Consider the following 18,110-nt stretch of genomic DNA (forward strand, 5'->3'; position numbering starts at 1 on the left):
TCTTCCTCCGCGCTTTCTTGTTCAAACTGAGTTCATTACTGTAATTTCGCATCTTACGTTTAATACAGTAGTTTAAAATGCTTGTGGAAGCATCTTTGTCGCACCTGAGAGTTTGTATGAAAAGAGGGCTGGCAGGTGTAGTGACGTACAATCTAAAAAGAGAGAGGGAGCCAACAGCACCCGGTGTTCCCAGGCGGTCACCCATCCAAGTACTAACCGGGCCCGATGTTGCTTAACTTCGGTGATCGGACGAGAACCGGTGTATTCAACATGGTATGGCCGTTGGCGTCCTTATACTGTAGCTGCACGGCAGAAGAAGGCTTCGCCTCTCCTCCTAACACACGCAATCGCTGTTTTCGGTGGCACATTTGACGCAAAGCACGTCCTTCCACCTCGAAGGCGACGCGCCGCCACGTGGGTCGGACGCACAACACAGCTGCTCGTTGCACCGCCTGTCATTCGTTTGGTTCGTGCGGCCTCCGACACTCGCGGGAGACGCACCTTGTTATCGTTATCCGGCGCAGGGCTTGCGCGCGGCCGGGCGGCTTGGGGACTGCGCGGGGTGTGGCAGTGTCGTGCTGGACCGAGGGAAGCGTTCTTACCTGCCTGACACGCGTCGCGCTTCCAGATATTTGCGTAATTCGCACGGTGCATTCTCGGCTGTCCCCTTCCGTCCCGACTTGTCCCGACTTTGCTCGACTGCCGCTCGCTGCCGCTCGGGTCGCGGTCCGTATGACAGCACAAGCACGAGAATCATCTGCGAGATGGGCGCGGGCCGAACCGGCGTGTCCGAGGCGCCGTGTGCGGCCGTTCGGAGCTACCAGAGCAGCTCTGTGCTGCGCCGTGCCGTGGAAAGGTGCGAAAACATGCACACAAGACACAGGCTGTTGGACAAAGTATCCCTCTCTTGTAGCGACGAAAGGTAAATTTTTGTTTACAAATTTGCCTTTGTGCACTGCTACAAAACAATATGCCCTGACGTTTTTCACAACATTTCTGTCACTTCATACTGTTTTGTTATTTCCAGAGACTCTTTGGAAGTCTTCCTTGGCGCACTCTTTTCAAACTGAGTTCCTTAATATCGTATCTTACGATAGTTTAAAATCAGTATGGAAGCATCTTTGTCACATGAGAAAGGTAGCATGAAAAAAGGGCTGGCAGGGGTAGCGACAAGAAAGCAAGAAATGAAGACAGCCAGAGTTCCCAGGCGGTCGCCGATCCGAATACTAACGTTGTTGCTTATCTTCGGTGGTCGGACAGGAACAGGTTTTTTTTAATGTAGTTAGTTTTTGGAATTTAGCGCTCCTACAAAACAGTAGGCTCTGACGCATTTCAAGAGCACATCTGTCGATTCGCAGTGTTTCGTTATTTTCAACGACTTCCTAGCACTCTTCCTCCGCGCTTTCTTGTTCAAACTGAGTTCATTACTGTAATTTCGCATCTTACGTTTAATACAGTAGTTTAAAATGCTTGTGGAAGCATCTTTGTCGCACCTGAGAGTTTGTATGAAAAGAGGGCTGGCAGGTGTAGTGACGTACAATCTAAAAAGAGAGAGGGAGCCAACAGCACCCGGTGTTCCCAGGCGGTCACCCATCCAAGTACTAACCGGGCCCGATGTTGCTTAACTTCGGTGATCGGACGAGAACCGGTGTATTCAACATGGTATGGCCGTTGGCGTCCTTATACTGTAGCTGCACGGCAGAAGAAGGCTTCGCCTCTCCTCCTAACACACGCAATCGCTGTTTTCGGTGGCACATTTGACGCAAAGCACGTCCTTCCACCTCGAAGGCGACGCGCCGCCACGTGGGTCGGACGCACAACACAGCTGCTCGTTGCACCGCCTGTCATTCGTTTGGTTCGTGCGGCCTCCGACACTCGCGGGAGACGCACCTTGTTATCGTTATCCGGCGCAGGGCTTGCGCGCGGCCGGGCGGCTTGGGGACTGCGCGGGGTGTGGCAGTGTCGTGCTGGACCGAGGGAAGCGTTCTTACCTGCCTGACACGCGTCGCGCTTCCAGATATTTGCGTAATTCGCACGGTGCATTCTCGGCTGTCCCCTTCCGTCCCGACTTGTCCCGACTTTGCTCGACTGCCGCTCGCTGCCGCTCGGGTCGCGGTCCGTATGACAGCACAAGCACGAGAATCATCTGCGAGATGGGCGCGGGCCGAACCGGCGTGTCCGAGGCGCCGTGTGCGGCCGTTCGGAGCTACCAGAGCAGCTCTGTGCTGCGCCGTGCCGTGGAAAGGTGCGAAAACATGCACACAAGACACAGGCTGTTGGACAAAGTATCCCTCTCTTGTAGCGACGAAAGGTAAATTTTTGTTTACAAATTTGCCTTTGTGCACTGCTACAAAACAATATGCCCTGACGTTTTTCACAACATTTCTGTCACTTCATACTGTTTTGTTATTTCCAGAGACTCTTTGGAAGTCTTCCTTGGCGCACTCTTTTCAAACTGAGTTCCTTAATATCGTATCTTACGATAGTTTAAAATCAGTATGGAAGCATCTTTGTCACATGAGAAAGGTAGCATGAAAAAAGGGCTGGCAGGGGTAGCGACAAGAAAGCAAGAAATGAAGACAGCCAGAGTTCCCAGGCGGTCGCCGATCCGAATACTAACGTTGTTGCTTATCTTCGGTGGTCGGACAGGAACAGGTTTTTTTTAATGTAGTTAGTTTTTGGAATTTAGCGCTCCTACAAAACAGTAGGCTCTGACGCATTTCAAGAGCACATCTGTCGATTCGCAGTGTTTCGTTATTTTCAACGACTTCCTAGCACTCTTCCTCCGCGCTTTCTTGTTCAAACTGAGTTCATTACTGTAATTTCGCATCTTACGTTTAATACAGTAGTTTAAAATGCTTGTGGAAGCATCTTTGTCGCACCTGAGAGTTTGTATGAAAAGAGGGCTGGCAGGTGTAGTGACGTACAATCTAAAAAGAGAGAGGGAGCCAACAGCACCCGGTGTTCCCAGGCGGTCACCCATCCAAGTACTAACCGGGCCCGATGTTGCTTAACTTCGGTGATCGGACGAGAACCGGTGTATTCAACATGGTATGGCCGTTGGCGTCCTTATACTGTAGCTGCACGGCAGAAGAAGGCTTCGCCTCTCCTCCTAACACACGCAATCGCTGTTTTCGGTGGCACATTTGACGCAAAGCACGTCCTTCCACCTCGAAGGCGACGCGCCGCCACGTGGGTCGGACGCACAACACAGCTGCTCGTTGCACCGCCTGTCATTCGTTTGGTTCGTGCGGCCTCCGACACTCGCGGGAGACGCACCTTGTTATCGTTATCCGGCGCAGGGCTTGCGCGCGGCCGGGCGGCTTGGGGACTGCGCGGGGTGTGGCAGTGTCGTGCTGGACCGAGGGAAGCGTTCTTACCTGCCTGACACGCGTCGCGCTTCCAGATATTTGCGTAATTCGCACGGTGCATTCTCGGCTGTCCCCTTCCGTCCCGACTTGTCCCGACTTTGCTCGACTGCCGCTCGCTGCCGCTCGGGTCGCGGTCCGTATGACAGCACAAGCACGAGAATCATCTGCGAGATGGGCGCGGGCCGAACCGGCGTGTCCGAGGCGCCGTGTGCGGCCGTTCGGAGCTACCAGAGCAGCTCTGTGCTGCGCCGTGCCGTGGAAAGGTGCGAAAACATGCACACAAGACACAGGCTGTTGGACAAAGTATCCCTCTCTTGTAGCGACGAAAGGTAAATTTTTGTTTACAAATTTGCCTTTGTGCACTGCTACAAAACAATATGCCCTGACGTTTTTCACAACATTTCTGTCACTTCATACTGTTTTGTTATTTCCAGAGACTCTTTGGAAGTCTTCCTTGGCGCACTCTTTTCAAACTGAGTTCCTTAATATCGTATCTTACGATAGTTTAAAATCAGTATGGAAGCATCTTTGTCACATGAGAAAGGTAGCATGAAAAAAGGGCTGGCAGGGGTAGCGACAAGAAAGCAAGAAATGAAGACAGCCAGAGTTCCCAGGCGGTCGCCGATCCGAATACTAACGTTGTTGCTTATCTTCGGTGGTCGGACAGGAACAGGTTTTTTTTAATGTAGTTAGTTTTTGGAATTTAGCGCTCCTACAAAACAGTAGGCTCTGACGCATTTCAAGAGCACATCTGTCGATTCGCAGTGTTTCGTTATTTTCAACGACTTCCTAGCACTCTTCCTCCGCGCTTTCTTGTTCAAACTGAGTTCATTACTGTAATTTCGCATCTTACGTTTAATACAGTAGTTTAAAATGCTTGTGGAAGCATCTTTGTCGCACCTGAGAGTTTGTATGAAAAGAGGGCTGGCAGGTGTAGTGACGTACAATCTAAAAAGAGAGAGGGAGCCAACAGCACCCGGTGTTCCCAGGCGGTCACCCATCCAAGTACTAACCGGGCCCGATGTTGCTTAACTTCGGTGATCGGACGAGAACCGGTGTATTCAACATGGTATGGCCGTTGGCGTCCTTATACTGTAGCTGCACGGCAGAAGAAGGCTTCGCCTCTCCTCCTAACACACGCAATCGCTGTTTTCGGTGGCACATTTGACGCAAAGCACGTCCTTCCACCTCGAAGGCGACGCGCCGCCACGTGGGTCGGACGCACAACACAGCTGCTCGTTGCACCGCCTGTCATTCGTTTGGTTCGTGCGGCCTCCGACACTCGCGGGAGACGCACCTTGTTATCGTTATCCGGCGCAGGGCTTGCGCGCGGCCGGGCGGCTTGGGGACTGCGCGGGGTGTGGCAGTGTCGTGCTGGACCGAGGGAAGCGTTCTTACCTGCCTGACACGCGTCGCGCTTCCAGATATTTGCGTAATTCGCACGGTGCATTCTCGGCTGTCCCCTTCCGTCCCGACTTGTCCCGACTTTGCTCGACTGCCGCTCGCTGCCGCTCGGGTCGCGGTCCGTATGACAGCACAAGCACGAGAATCATCTGCGAGATGGGCGCGGGCCGAACCGGCGTGTCCGAGGCGCCGTGTGCGGCCGTTCGGAGCTACCAGAGCAGCTCTGTGCTGCGCCGTGCCGTGGAAAGGTGCGAAAACATGCACACAAGACACAGGCTGTTGGACAAAGTATCCCTCTCTTGTAGCGACGAAAGGTAAATTTTTGTTTACAAATTTGCCTTTGTGCACTGCTACAAAACAATATGCCCTGACGTTTTTCACAACATTTCTGTCACTTCATACTGTTTTGTTATTTCCAGAGACTCTTTGGAAGTCTTCCTTGGCGCACTCTTTTCAAACTGAGTTCCTTAATATCGTATCTTACGATAGTTTAAAATCAGTATGGAAGCATCTTTGTCACATGAGAAAGGTAGCATGAAAAAAGGGCTGGCAGGGGTAGCGACAAGAAAGCAAGAAATGAAGACAGCCAGAGTTCCCAGGCGGTCGCCGATCCGAATACTAACGTTGTTGCTTATCTTCGGTGGTCGGACAGGAACAGGTTTTTTTTAATGTAGTTAGTTTTTGGAATTTAGCGCTCCTACAAAACAGTAGGCTCTGACGCATTTCAAGAGCACATCTGTCGATTCGCAGTGTTTCGTTATTTTCAACGACTTCCTAGCACTCTTCCTCCGCGCTTTCTTGTTCAAACTGAGTTCATTACTGTAATTTCGCATCTTACGTTTAATACAGTAGTTTAAAATGCTTGTGGAAGCATCTTTGTCGCACCTGAGAGTTTGTATGAAAAGAGGGCTGGCAGGTGTAGTGACGTACAATCTAAAAAGAGAGAGGGAGCCAACAGCACCCGGTGTTCCCAGGCGGTCACCCATCCAAGTACTAACCGGGCCCGATGTTGCTTAACTTCGGTGATCGGACGAGAACCGGTGTATTCAACATGGTATGGCCGTTGGCGTCCTTATACTGTAGCTGCACGGCAGAAGAAGGCTTCGCCTCTCCTCCTAACACACGCAATCGCTGTTTTCGGTGGCACATTTGACGCAAAGCACGTCCTTCCACCTCGAAGGCGACGCGCCGCCACGTGGGTCGGACGCACAACACAGCTGCTCGTTGCACCGCCTGTCATTCGTTTGGTTCGTGCGGCCTCCGACACTCGCGGGAGACGCACCTTGTTATCGTTATCCGGCGCAGGGCTTGCGCGCGGCCGGGCGGCTTGGGGACTGCGCGGGGTGTGGCAGTGTCGTGCTGGACCGAGGGAAGCGTTCTTACCTGCCTGACACGCGTCGCGCTTCCAGATATTTGCGTAATTCGCACGGTGCATTCTCGGCTGTCCCCTTCCGTCCCGACTTGTCCCGACTTTGCTCGACTGCCGCTCGCTGCCGCTCGGGTCGCGGTCCGTATGACAGCACAAGCACGAGAATCATCTGCGAGATGGGCGCGGGCCGAACCGGCGTGTCCGAGGCGCCGTGTGCGGCCGTTCGGAGCTACCAGAGCAGCTCTGTGCTGCGCCGTGCCGTGGAAAGGTGCGAAAACATGCACACAAGACACAGGCTGTTGGACAAAGTATCCCTCTCTTGTAGCGACGAAAGGTAAATTTTTGTTTACAAATTTGCCTTTGTGCACTGCTACAAAACAATATGCCCTGACGTTTTTCACAACATTTCTGTCACTTCATACTGTTTTGTTATTTCCAGAGACTCTTTGGAAGTCTTCCTTGGCGCACTCTTTTCAAACTGAGTTCCTTAATATCGTATCTTACGATAGTTTAAAATCAGTATGGAAGCATCTTTGTCACATGAGAAAGGTAGCATGAAAAAAGGGCTGGCAGGGGTAGCGACAAGAAAGCAAGAAATGAAGACAGCCAGAGTTCCCAGGCGGTCGCCGATCCGAATACTAACGTTGTTGCTTATCTTCGGTGGTCGGACAGGAACAGGTTTTTTTTAATGTAGTTAGTTTTTGGAATTTAGCGCTCCTACAAAACAGTAGGCTCTGACGCATTTCAAGAGCACATCTGTCGATTCGCAGTGTTTCGTTATTTTCAACGACTTCCTAGCACTCTTCCTCCGCGCTTTCTTGTTCAAACTGAGTTCATTACTGTAATTTCGCATCTTACGTTTAATACAGTAGTTTAAAATGCTTGTGGAAGCATCTTTGTCGCACCTGAGAGTTTGTATGAAAAGAGGGCTGGCAGGTGTAGTGACGTACAATCTAAAAAGAGAGAGGGAGCCAACAGCACCCGGTGTTCCCAGGCGGTCACCCATCCAAGTACTAACCGGGCCCGATGTTGCTTAACTTCGGTGATCGGACGAGAACCGGTGTATTCAACATGGTATGGCCGTTGGCGTCCTTATACTGTAGCTGCACGGCAGAAGAAGGCTTCGCCTCTCCTCCTAACACACGCAATCGCTGTTTTCGGTGGCACATTTGACGCAAAGCACGTCCTTCCACCTCGAAGGCGACGCGCCGCCACGTGGGTCGGACGCACAACACAGCTGCTCGTTGCACCGCCTGTCATTCGTTTGGTTCGTGCGGCCTCCGACACTCGCGGGAGACGCACCTTGTTATCGTTATCCGGCGCAGGGCTTGCGCGCGGCCGGGCGGCTTGGGGACTGCGCGGGGTGTGGCAGTGTCGTGCTGGACCGAGGGAAGCGTTCTTACCTGCCTGACACGCGTCGCGCTTCCAGATATTTGCGTAATTCGCACGGTGCATTCTCGGCTGTCCCCTTCCGTCCCGACTTGTCCCGACTTTGCTCGACTGCCGCTCGCTGCCGCTCGGGTCGCGGTCCGTATGACAGCACAAGCACGAGAATCATCTGCGAGATGGGCGCGGGCCGAACCGGCGTGTCCGAGGCGCCGTGTGCGGCCGTTCGGAGCTACCAGAGCAGCTCTGTGCTGCGCCGTGCCGTGGAAAGGTGCGAAAACATGCACACAAGACACAGGCTGTTGGACAAAGTATCCCTCTCTTGTAGCGACGAAAGGTAAATTTTTGTTTACAAATTTGCCTTTGTGCACTGCTACAAAACAATATGCCCTGACGTTTTTCACAACATTTCTGTCACTTCATACTGTTTTGTTATTTCCAGAGACTCTTTGGAAGTCTTCCTTGGCGCACTCTTTTCAAACTGAGTTCCTTAATATCGTATCTTACGATAGTTTAAAATCAGTATGGAAGCATCTTTGTCACATGAGAAAGGTAGCATGAAAAAAGGGCTGGCAGGGGTAGCGACAAGAAAGCAAGAAATGAAGACAGCCAGAGTTCCCAGGCGGTCGCCGATCCGAATACTAACGTTGTTGCTTATCTTCGGTGGTCGGACAGGAACAGGTTTTTTTTAATGTAGTTAGTTTTTGGAATTTAGCGCTCCTACAAAACAGTAGGCTCTGACGCATTTCAAGAGCACATCTGTCGATTCGCAGTGTTTCGTTATTTTCAACGACTTCCTAGCACTCTTCCTCCGCGCTTTCTTGTTCAAACTGAGTTCATTACTGTAATTTCGCATCTTACGTTTAATACAGTAGTTTAAAATGCTTGTGGAAGCATCTTTGTCGCACCTGAGAGTTTGTATGAAAAGAGGGCTGGCAGGTGTAGTGACGTACAATCTAAAAAGAGAGAGGGAGCCAACAGCACCCGGTGTTCCCAGGCGGTCACCCATCCAAGTACTAACCGGGCCCGATGTTGCTTAACTTCGGTGATCGGACGAGAACCGGTGTATTCAACATGGTATGGCCGTTGGCGTCCTTATACTGTAGCTGCACGGCAGAAGAAGGCTTCGCCTCTCCTCCTAACACACGCAATCGCTGTTTTCGGTGGCACATTTGACGCAAAGCACGTCCTTCCACCTCGAAGGCGACGCGCCGCCACGTGGGTCGGACGCACAACACAGCTGCTCGTTGCACCGCCTGTCATTCGTTTGGTTCGTGCGGCCTCCGACACTCGCGGGAGACGCACCTTGTTATCGTTATCCGGCGCAGGGCTTGCGCGCGGCCGGGCGGCTTGGGGACTGCGCGGGGTGTGGCAGTGTCGTGCTGGACCGAGGGAAGCGTTCTTACCTGCCTGACACGCGTCGCGCTTCCAGATATTTGCGTAATTCGCACGGTGCATTCTCGGCTGTCCCCTTCCGTCCCGACTTGTCCCGACTTTGCTCGACTGCCGCTCGCTGCCGCTCGGGTCGCGGTCCGTATGACAGCACAAGCACGAGAATCATCTGCGAGATGGGCGCGGGCCGAACCGGCGTGTCCGAGGCGCCGTGTGCGGCCGTTCGGAGCTACCAGAGCAGCTCTGTGCTGCGCCGTGCCGTGGAAAGGTGCGAAAACATGCACACAAGACACAGGCTGTTGGACAAAGTATCCCTCTCTTGTAGCGACGAAAGGTAAATTTTTGTTTACAAATTTGCCTTTGTGCACTGCTACAAAACAATATGCCCTGACGTTTTTCACAACATTTCTGTCACTTCATACTGTTTTGTTATTTCCAGAGACTCTTTGGAAGTCTTCCTTGGCGCACTCTTTTCAAACTGAGTTCCTTAATATCGTATCTTACGATAGTTTAAAATCAGTATGGAAGCATCTTTGTCACATGAGAAAGGTAGCATGAAAAAAGGGCTGGCAGGGGTAGCGACAAGAAAGCAAGAAATGAAGACAGCCAGAGTTCCCAGGCGGTCGCCGATCCGAATACTAACGTTGTTGCTTATCTTCGGTGGTCGGACAGGAACAGGTTTTTTTTAATGTAGTTAGTTTTTGGAATTTAGCGCTCCTACAAAACAGTAGGCTCTGACGCATTTCAAGAGCACATCTGTCGATTCGCAGTGTTTCGTTATTTTCAACGACTTCCTAGCACTCTTCCTCCGCGCTTTCTTGTTCAAACTGAGTTCATTACTGTAATTTCGCATCTTACGTTTAATACAGTAGTTTAAAATGCTTGTGGAAGCATCTTTGTCGCACCTGAGAGTTTGTATGAAAAGAGGGCTAGCAGGTGTAGTGACGTACAATCTAAAAAGAGAGAGGGAGCCAACAGCACCCGGTGTTCCCAGGCGGTCACCCATCCAAGTACTAACCGGGCCCGATGTTGCTTAACTTCGGTGATCGGACGAGAACCGGTGTATTCAACATGGTATGGCCGTTGGCGTCCTTATACTGTAGCTGCACGGCAGAAGAAGGCTTCGCCTCTCCTCCTAACACACGCAATCGCTGTTTTCGGTGGCACATTTGACGCAAAGCACGTCCTTCCACCTCGAAGGCGACGCGCCGCCACGTGGGTCGGACGCACAACACAGCTGCTCGTTGCACCGCCTGTCATTCGTTTGGTTCGTGCGGCCTCCGACACTCGCGGGAGACGCACCTTGTTATCGTTATCCGCGCGCAGGGCTTGCGCGCGGCCGGGCGGCTTGGCGACTGCGCGGGGTGTGGCAGTGTCGTGCTGGACCGAGGGAAGCGTTCTTACCTGCCTGACACGCGTCGCGCTTCCAGATATTTGCGTAATTCGCACGGTGCATTCTCGGCTGTCCCCTTCCGTCCCGACTTGTCCCGACTTTGCTCGACTGCCGCTCGCTGCCGCTCGGGTCGCGGTCCGTATGACAGCACAAGCACGAGAATCATCTGCGAGATGGGCGCGGGCCGAACCGGCGTGTCCGAGGCGCCGTGTGCGGCCGTTCGGAGCTACCAGAGCAGCTCTGTGCTGCGCCGTGCCGTGGAAAGGTGCGAAAACATGCACACAAGACACAGGCTGTTGGACAAAGTATCCCTCTCTTGTAGCGACGAAAGGTAAATTTTTGTTTACAAATTTGCCTTTGTGCACTGCTACAAAACAATATGCCCTGACGTTTTTCACAACATTTCTGTCACTTCATACTGTTTTGTTATTTCCAGAGACTCTTTGGAAGTCTTCCTTGGCGCACTCTTTTCAAACTGAGTTCCTTAATATCGTATCTTACGATAGTTTAAAATCAGTATGGAAGCATCTTTGTCACATGAGAAAGGTAGCATGAAAAAAGGGCTGGCAGGGGTAGCGACAAGAAAGCAAGAAATGAAGACAGCCAGAGTTCCCAGGCGGTCGCCGATCCGAATACTAACGTTGTTGCTTATCTTCGGTGGTCGGACAGGAACAGGTTTTTTTTAATGTAGTTAGTTTTTGGAATTTAGCGCTCCTACAAAACAGTAGGCTCTGACGCATTTCAAGAGCACATCTGTCGATTCGCAGTGTTTCGTTATTTTCAACGACTTCCTAGCACTCTTCCTCCGCGCTTTCTTGTTCAAACTGAGTTCATTACTGTAATTTCGCATCTTACGTTTAATACAGTAGTTTAAAATGCTTGTGGAAGCATCTTTGTCGCACCTGAGAGTTTGTATGAAAAGAGGGCTGGCAGGTGTAGTGACGTACAATCTAAAAAGAGAGAGGGAGCCAACAGCACCCGGTGTTCCCAGGCGGTCACCCATCCAAGTACTAACCGGGCCCGATGTTGCTTAACTTCGGTGATCGGACGAGAACCGGTGTATTCAACATGGTATGGCCGTTGGCGTCCTTATACTGTAGCTGCACGGCAGAAGAAGGCTTCGCCTCTCCTCCTAACACACGCAATCGCTGTTTTCGGTGGCACATTTGACGCAAAGCACGTCCTTCCACCTCGAAGGCGACGCGCCGCCACGTGGGTCGGACGCACAACACAGCTGCTCGTTGCACCGCCTGTCATTCGTTTGGTTCGTGCGGCCTCCGACACTCGCGGGAGACGCACCTTGTTATCGTTATCCGGCGCAGGGCTTGCGCGCGGCCGGGCGGCTTGGGGACTGCGCGGGGTGTGGCAGTGTCGTGCTGGACCGAGGGAAGCGTTCTTACCTGCCTGACACGCGTCGCGCTTCCAGATATTTGCGTAATTCGCACGGTGCATTCTCGGCTGTCCCCTTCCGTCCCGACTTGTCCCGACTTTGCTCGACTGCCGCTCGCTGCCGCTCGGGTCGCGGTCCGTATGACAGCACAAGCACGAGAATCATCTGCGAGATGGGCGCGGGCCGAACCGGCGTGTCCGAGGCGCCGTGTGCGGCCGTTCGGAGCTACCAGAGCAGCTCTGTGCTGCGCCGTGCCGTGGAAAGGTGCGAAAACATGCACACAAGACACAGGCTGTTGGACAAAGTATCCCTCTCTTGTAGCGACGAAAGGTAAATTTTTGTTTACAAATTTGCCTTTGTGCACTGCTACAAAACAATATGCCCTGACGTTTTTCACAACATTTCTGTCACTTCATACTGTTTTGTTATTTCCAGAGACTCTTTGGAAGTCTTCCTTGGCGCACTCTTTTCAAACTGAGTTCCTTAATATCGTATCTTACGATAGTTTAAAATCAGTATGGAAGCATCTTTGTCACATGAGAAAGGTAGCATGAAAAAAGGGCTGGCAGGGGTAGCGACAAGAAAGCAAGAAATGAAGACAGCCAGAGTTCCCAGGCGGTCGCCGATCCGAATACTAACGTTGTTGCTTATCTTCGGTGGTCGGACAGGAACAGGTTTTTTTTAATGTAGTTAGTTTTTGGAATTTAGCGCTCCTACAAAACAGTAGGCTCTGACGCATTTCAAGAGCACATCTGTCGATTCGCAGTGTTTCGTTATTTTCAACGACTTCCTAGCACTCTTCCTCCGCGCTTTCTTGTTCAAACTGAGTTCATTACTGTAATTTCGCATCTTACGTTTAATACAGTAGTTTAAAATGCTTGTGGAAGCATCTTTGTCGCACCTGAGAGTTTGTATGAAAAGAGGGCTGGCAGGTGTAGTGACGTACAATCTAAAAAGAGAGAGGGAGCCAACAGCACCCGGTGTTCCCAGGCGGTCACCCATCCAAGTACTAACCGGGCCCGATGTTGCTTAACTTCGGTGATCGGACGAGAACCGGTGTATTCAACATGGTATGGCCGTTGGCGTCCTTATACTGTAGCTGCACGGCAGAAGAAGGCTTCGCCTCTCCTCCTAACACACGCAATCGCTGTTTTCGGTGGCACATTTGACGCAAAGCACGTCCTTCCACCTCGAAGGCGACGCGCCGCCACGTGGGTCGGACGCACAACACAGCTGCTCGTTGCACCGCCTGTCATTCGTTTGGTTCGTGCGGCCTCCGACACTCGCGGGAGACGCACCTTGTTATCGTTATCCGGCGCAGGGCTTGCGCGCGGCCGGGCGGCTTGGGGACTGCGCGGGGTGTGGCAGTGTCGTGCTGGACCGAGGGAAGCGTTCTTACCTGCCTGACACGCGTCGCGCTTCCAGATATTTGCGTAATTCGCACGGTGCATTCTCGGCTGTCCCCTTCCGTCCCGACTTGTCCCGACTTTGCTCGACTGCCGCTCGCTGCCGCTCGGGTCGCGGTCCGTATGACAGCACAAGCACGAGAATCATCTGCGAGATGGGCGCGGGCCGAACCGGCGTGTCCGAGGCGCCGTGTGCGGCCGTTCGGAGCTACCAGAGCAGCTCTGTGCTGCGCCGTGCCGTGGAAAGGTGCGAAAACATGCACACAAGACACAGGCTGTTGGACAAAGTATCCCTCTCTTGTAGCGACGAAAGGTAAATTTTTGTTTACAAATTTGCCTTTGTGCACTGCTACAAAACAATATGCCCTGACGTTTTTCACAACATTTCTGTCACTTCATACTGTTTTGTTATTTCCAGAGACTCTTTGGAAGTCTTCCTTGGCGCACTCTTTTCAAACTGAGTTCCTTAATATCGTATCTTACGATAGTTTAAAATCAGTATGGAAGCATCTTTGTCACATGAGAAAGGTAGCATGAAAAAAGGGCTGGCAGGGGTAGCGACAAGAAAGCAAGAAATGAAGACAGCCAGAGTTCCCAGGCGGTCGCCGATCCGAATACTAACGTTGTTGCTTATCTTCGGTGGTCGGACAGGAACAGGTTTTTTTTAATGTAGTTAGTTTTTGGAATTTAGCGCTCCTACAAAACAGTAGGCTCTGACGCATTTCAAGAGCACATCTGTCGATTCGCAGTGTTTCGTTATTTTCAACGACTTCCTAGCACTCTTCCTCCGCGCTTTCTTGTTCAAACTGAGTTCATTACTGTAATTTCGCATCTTACGTTTAATACAGTAGTTTAAAATGCTTGTGGAAGCATCTTTGTCGCACCTGAGAGTTTGTATGAAAAGAGGGCTGGCAGGTGTAGTGACGTACAATCTAAAAAGAGAGAGGGAGCCAACAGCACCCGGTGTTCCCAGGCGGTCACCCATCCAAGTACTAACCGGGCCCGATGTTGCTTAACTTCGGTGATCGGACGAGAACCGGTGTATTCAACATGGTATGGCCGTTGGCGTCCTTATACTGTAGCTGCACGGCAGAAGAAGGCTTCGCCTCTCCTCCTAACACACGCAATCGCTGTTTTCGGTGGCACATTTGACGCAAAGCACGTCCTTCCACCTCGAAGGCGACGCGCCGCCACGTGGGTCGGACGCACAACACAGCTGCTCGTTGCACCGCCTGTCATTCGTTTGGTTCGTGCGGCCTCCGACACTCGCGGGAGACGCACCTTGTTATCGTTATCCGGCGCAGGGCTTGCGCGCGGCCGGGCGGCTTGGGGACTGCGCGGGGTGTGGCAGTGTCGTGCTGGACCGAGGGAAGCGTTCTTACCTGCCTGACACGCGTCGCGCTTCCAGATATTTGCGTAATTCGCACGGTGCATTCTCGGCTGTCCCCTTCCGTCCCGACTTGTCCCGACTTTGCTCGACTGCCGCTCGCTGCCGCTCGGGTCGCGGTCCGTATGACAGCACAAGCACGAGAATCATCTGCGAGATGGGCGCGGGCCGAACCGGCGTGTCCGAGGCGCCGTGTGCGGCCGTTCGGAGCTACCAGAGCAGCTCTGTGCTGCGCCGTGCCGTGGAAAGGTGCGAAAACATGCACACAAGACACAGGCTGTTGGACAAAGTATCCCTCTCTTGTAGCGACGAAAGGTAAATTTTTGTTTACAAATTTGCCTTTGTGCACTGCTACAAAACAATATGCCCTGACGTTTTTCACAACATTTCTGTCACTTCATACTGTTTTGTTATTTCCAGAGACTCTTTGGAAGTCTTCCTTGGCGCACTCTTTTCAAACTGAGTTCCTTAATATCGTATCTTACGATAGTTTAAAATCAGTATGGAAGCATCTTTGTCACATGAGAAAGGTAGCATGAAAAAAGGGCTGGCAGGGGTAGCGACAAGAAAGCAAGAAATGAAGACAGCCAGAGTTCCCAGGCGGTCGCCGATCCGAATACTAACGTTGTTGCTTATCTTCGGTGGTCGGACAGGAACAGGTTTTTTTTAATGTAGTTAGTTTTTGGAATTTAGCGCTCCTACAAAACAGTAGGCTCTGACGCATTTCAAGAGCACATCTGTCGATTCGCAGTGTTTCGTTATTTTCAACGACTTCCTAGCACTCTTCCTCCGCGCTTTCTTGTTCAAACTGAGTTCATTACTGTAATTTCGCATCTTACGTTTAATACAGTAGTTTAAAATGCTTGTGGAAGCATCTTTGTCGCACCTGAGAGTTTGTATGAAAAGAGGGCTGGCAGGTGTAGTGACGTACAATCTAAAAAGAGAGAGGGAGCCAACAGCACCCGGTGTTCCCAGGCGGTCACCCATCCAAGTACTAACCGGGCCCGATGTTGCTTAACTTCGGTGATCGGACGAGAACCGGTGTATTCAACATGGTATGGCCGTTGGCGTCCTTATACTGTAGCTGCACGGCAGAAGAAGGCTTCGCCTCTCCTCCTAACACACGCAATCGCTGTTTTCGGTGGCACATTTGACGCAAAGCACGTCCTTCCACCTCGAAGGCGACGCGCCGCCACGTGGGTCGGACGCACAACACAGCTGCTCGTTGCACCGCCTGTCATTCGTTTGGTTCGTGCGGCCTCCGACACTCGCGGGAGACGCACCTTGTTATCGTTATCCGGCGCAGGGCTTGCGCGCGGCCGGGCGGCTTGGGGACTGCGCGGGGTGTGGCAGTGTCGTGCTGGACCGAGGGAAGCGTTCTTACCTGCCTGACACGCGTCGCGCTTCCAGATATTTGCGTAATTCGCACGGTGCATTCTCGGCTGTCCCCTTCCGTCCCGACTTGTCCCGACTTTGCTCGACTGCCGCTCGCTGCCGCTCGGGTCGCGGTCCGTATGACAGCACAAGCACGAGAATCATCTGCGAGATGGGCGCGGGCCGAACCGGCGTGTCCGAGGCGCCGTGTGCGGCCGTTCGGAGCTACCAGAGCAGCTCTGTGCTGCGCCGTGCCGTGGAAAGGTGCGAAAACATGCACACAAGACACAGGCTGTTGGACAAAGTATCCCTCTCTTGTAGCGACGAAAGGTAAATTTTTGTTTACAAATTTGCCTTTGTGCACTGCTACAAAACAATATGCCCTGACGTTTTTCACAACATTTCTGTCACTTCATACTGTTTTGTTATTTCCAGAGACTCTTTGGAAGTCTTCCTTGGCGCACTCTTTTCAAACTGAGTTCCTTAATATCGTATCTTACGATAGTTTAAAATCAGTATGGAAGCATCTTTGTCACATGAGAAAGGTAGCATGAAAAAAGGGCTGGCAGGGGTAGCGACAAGAAAGCAAGAAATGAAGACAGCCAGAGTTCCCAGGCGGTCGCCGATCCGAATACTAACGTTGTTGCTTATCTTCGGTGGTCGGACCAGAACAGGTTTTTTTTAATGTAGTTAGTTTTTGGAATTTAGCGCTCCTACAAAACAGTAGGCTCTGACGCATTTCAAGAGCACATCTGTCGATTCGCAGTGTTTCGTTATTTTCAACGACTTCCTAGCACTCTTCCTCCGCGCTTTCTTGTTCAAACTGAGTTCATTACTGTAATTTCGCATCTTACGTTTAATACAGTAGTTTAAAATGCTTGTGGAAGCATCTTTGTCGCACCTGAGAGTTTGTATGAAAAGAGGGCTGGCAGGTGTAGTGACGTACAATCTAAAAAGAGAGAGGGAGCCAACAGCACCCGGTGTTCCCAGGCGGTCACCCATCCAAGTACTAACCGGGCCCGATGTTGCTTAACTTCGGTGATCGGACGAGAACCGGTGTATTCAACATGGTATGGCCGTTGGCGTCCTTATACTGTAGCTGCACGGCAGAAGAAGGCTTCGCCTCTCCTCCTAACACACGCAATCGCTGTTTTCGGTGGCACATTTGACGCAAAGCACGTCCTTCCACCTCGAAGGCGACGCGCCGCCACGTGGGTCGGACGCACAACACAGCTGCTCGTTGCACCGCCTGTCATTCGTTTGGTTCGTGCGGCCTCCGACACTCGCGGGAGACGCACCTTGTTATCGTTATCCGGCGCAGGGCTTGCGCGCGGCCGGGCGGCTTGGGGACTGCGCGGGGTGTGGCAGTGTCGTGCTGGACCGAGGGAAGCGTTCTTACCTGCCTGACACGCGTCGCGCTTCCAGATATTTGCGTAATTCGCACGGTGCATTCTCGGCTGTCCCCTTCCGTCCCGACTTGTCCCGACTTTGCTCGACTGCCGCTCGCTGCCGCTCGGGTCGCGGTCCGTATGACAGCACAAGCACGAGAATCATCTGCGAGATGGGCGCGGGCCGAACCGGCGTGTCCGAGGCGCCGTGTGCGGCCGTTCGGAGCTACCAGAGCAGCTCTGTGCTGCGCCGTGCCGTGGAAAGGTGCGAAAACATGCACACAAGACACAGGCTGTTGGACAAAGTATCCCTCTCTTGTAGCGACGAAAGGTAAATTTTTGTTTACAAATTTGCCTTTGTGCACTGCTACAAAACAATATGCCCTGACGTTTTTCACAACATTTCTGTCACTTCATACTGTTTTGTTATTTCCAGAGACTCTTTGGAAGTCTTCCTTGGCGCACTCTTTTCAAACTGAGTTCCTTAATATCGTATCTTACGATAGTTTAAAATCAGTATGGAAGCATCTTTGTCACATGAGAAAGGTAGCATGAAAAAAGGGCTGGCAGGGGTAGCGACAAGAAAGCAAGAAATGAAGACAGCCAGAGTTCCCAGGCGGTCGCCGATCCGAATACTAACGTTGTTGCTTATCTTCGGTGGTCGGACAGGAACAGGTTTTTTTTAATGTAGTTAGTTTTTGGAATTTAGCGCTACTACAAAACAGTAGGCTCTGACGCATTTCAAGAGCACATCTGTCGATTCGCAGTGTTTCGTTATTTTCAACGACTTCCTAGCACTCTTCCTCCGCGCTTTCTTGTTCAAACTGAGTTCATTACTGTAATTTCGCAT

At 51.9% G+C, this 18,110-nt stretch overlaps 13 non-coding genes across 13 annotated transcripts; all 13 read right to left on the minus strand.

The window, feature by feature from the left end:
- Positions 1–168: 168 nt before the first annotated feature.
- Positions 169–287, minus strand: LOC126313180 (5S ribosomal RNA). Its single transcript, XR_007555055.1, has one exon. It is a non-coding gene; the product is annotated as a 5S ribosomal RNA (ribosomal RNA).
- Positions 288–1,557: 1,270 nt separating this feature from the next.
- LOC126313181 (5S ribosomal RNA) lies at positions 1,558–1,676 on the minus strand. The gene has a single exon (XR_007555056.1). It is a non-coding gene; the product is annotated as a 5S ribosomal RNA (ribosomal RNA).
- A 1,270-nt stretch (positions 1,677–2,946) lies between these two features.
- Positions 2,947–3,065, minus strand: LOC126313182 (5S ribosomal RNA). The gene has a single exon (XR_007555057.1). It is a non-coding gene; the product is annotated as a 5S ribosomal RNA (ribosomal RNA).
- Positions 3,066–4,335: 1,270 nt separating this feature from the next.
- LOC126313183 (5S ribosomal RNA) lies at positions 4,336–4,454 on the minus strand. The gene has a single exon (XR_007555058.1). It is a non-coding gene; the product is annotated as a 5S ribosomal RNA (ribosomal RNA).
- A 1,270-nt stretch (positions 4,455–5,724) lies between these two features.
- Positions 5,725–5,843, minus strand: LOC126313025 (5S ribosomal RNA). Its single transcript, XR_007554915.1, has one exon. It is a non-coding gene; the product is annotated as a 5S ribosomal RNA (ribosomal RNA).
- Positions 5,844–7,113: 1,270 nt separating this feature from the next.
- LOC126313026 (5S ribosomal RNA) lies at positions 7,114–7,232 on the minus strand. Its single transcript, XR_007554916.1, has one exon. It is a non-coding gene; the product is annotated as a 5S ribosomal RNA (ribosomal RNA).
- Positions 7,233–8,502: 1,270 nt separating this feature from the next.
- Positions 8,503–8,621, minus strand: LOC126313027 (5S ribosomal RNA). The gene has a single exon (XR_007554917.1). It is a non-coding gene; the product is annotated as a 5S ribosomal RNA (ribosomal RNA).
- A 1,270-nt stretch (positions 8,622–9,891) lies between these two features.
- Positions 9,892–10,010, minus strand: LOC126313028 (5S ribosomal RNA). Its single transcript, XR_007554918.1, has one exon. It is a non-coding gene; the product is annotated as a 5S ribosomal RNA (ribosomal RNA).
- A 1,271-nt stretch (positions 10,011–11,281) lies between these two features.
- LOC126313029 (5S ribosomal RNA) lies at positions 11,282–11,400 on the minus strand. The gene has a single exon (XR_007554919.1). It is a non-coding gene; the product is annotated as a 5S ribosomal RNA (ribosomal RNA).
- Positions 11,401–12,670: 1,270 nt separating this feature from the next.
- On the minus strand, positions 12,671–12,789 carry LOC126313032 (5S ribosomal RNA). The gene has a single exon (XR_007554921.1). It is a non-coding gene; the product is annotated as a 5S ribosomal RNA (ribosomal RNA).
- Positions 12,790–14,059: 1,270 nt separating this feature from the next.
- Positions 14,060–14,178, minus strand: LOC126313033 (5S ribosomal RNA). Its single transcript, XR_007554922.1, has one exon. It is a non-coding gene; the product is annotated as a 5S ribosomal RNA (ribosomal RNA).
- Positions 14,179–15,448: 1,270 nt separating this feature from the next.
- On the minus strand, positions 15,449–15,567 carry LOC126313034 (5S ribosomal RNA). Its single transcript, XR_007554923.1, has one exon. It is a non-coding gene; the product is annotated as a 5S ribosomal RNA (ribosomal RNA).
- A 1,270-nt stretch (positions 15,568–16,837) lies between these two features.
- On the minus strand, positions 16,838–16,956 carry LOC126313035 (5S ribosomal RNA). The gene has a single exon (XR_007554924.1). It is a non-coding gene; the product is annotated as a 5S ribosomal RNA (ribosomal RNA).
- Between the last annotated feature and the right edge of the window lie 1,154 nt (positions 16,957–18,110).

Source organism: Schistocerca gregaria, unplaced genomic scaffold (assembly GCF_023897955.1).
Source record: "Schistocerca gregaria isolate iqSchGreg1 unplaced genomic scaffold, iqSchGreg1.2 ptg000462l, whole genome shotgun sequence".
Classification (NCBI taxonomy): Eukaryota; Metazoa; Arthropoda; class Insecta; order Orthoptera; family Acrididae; genus Schistocerca; species Schistocerca gregaria.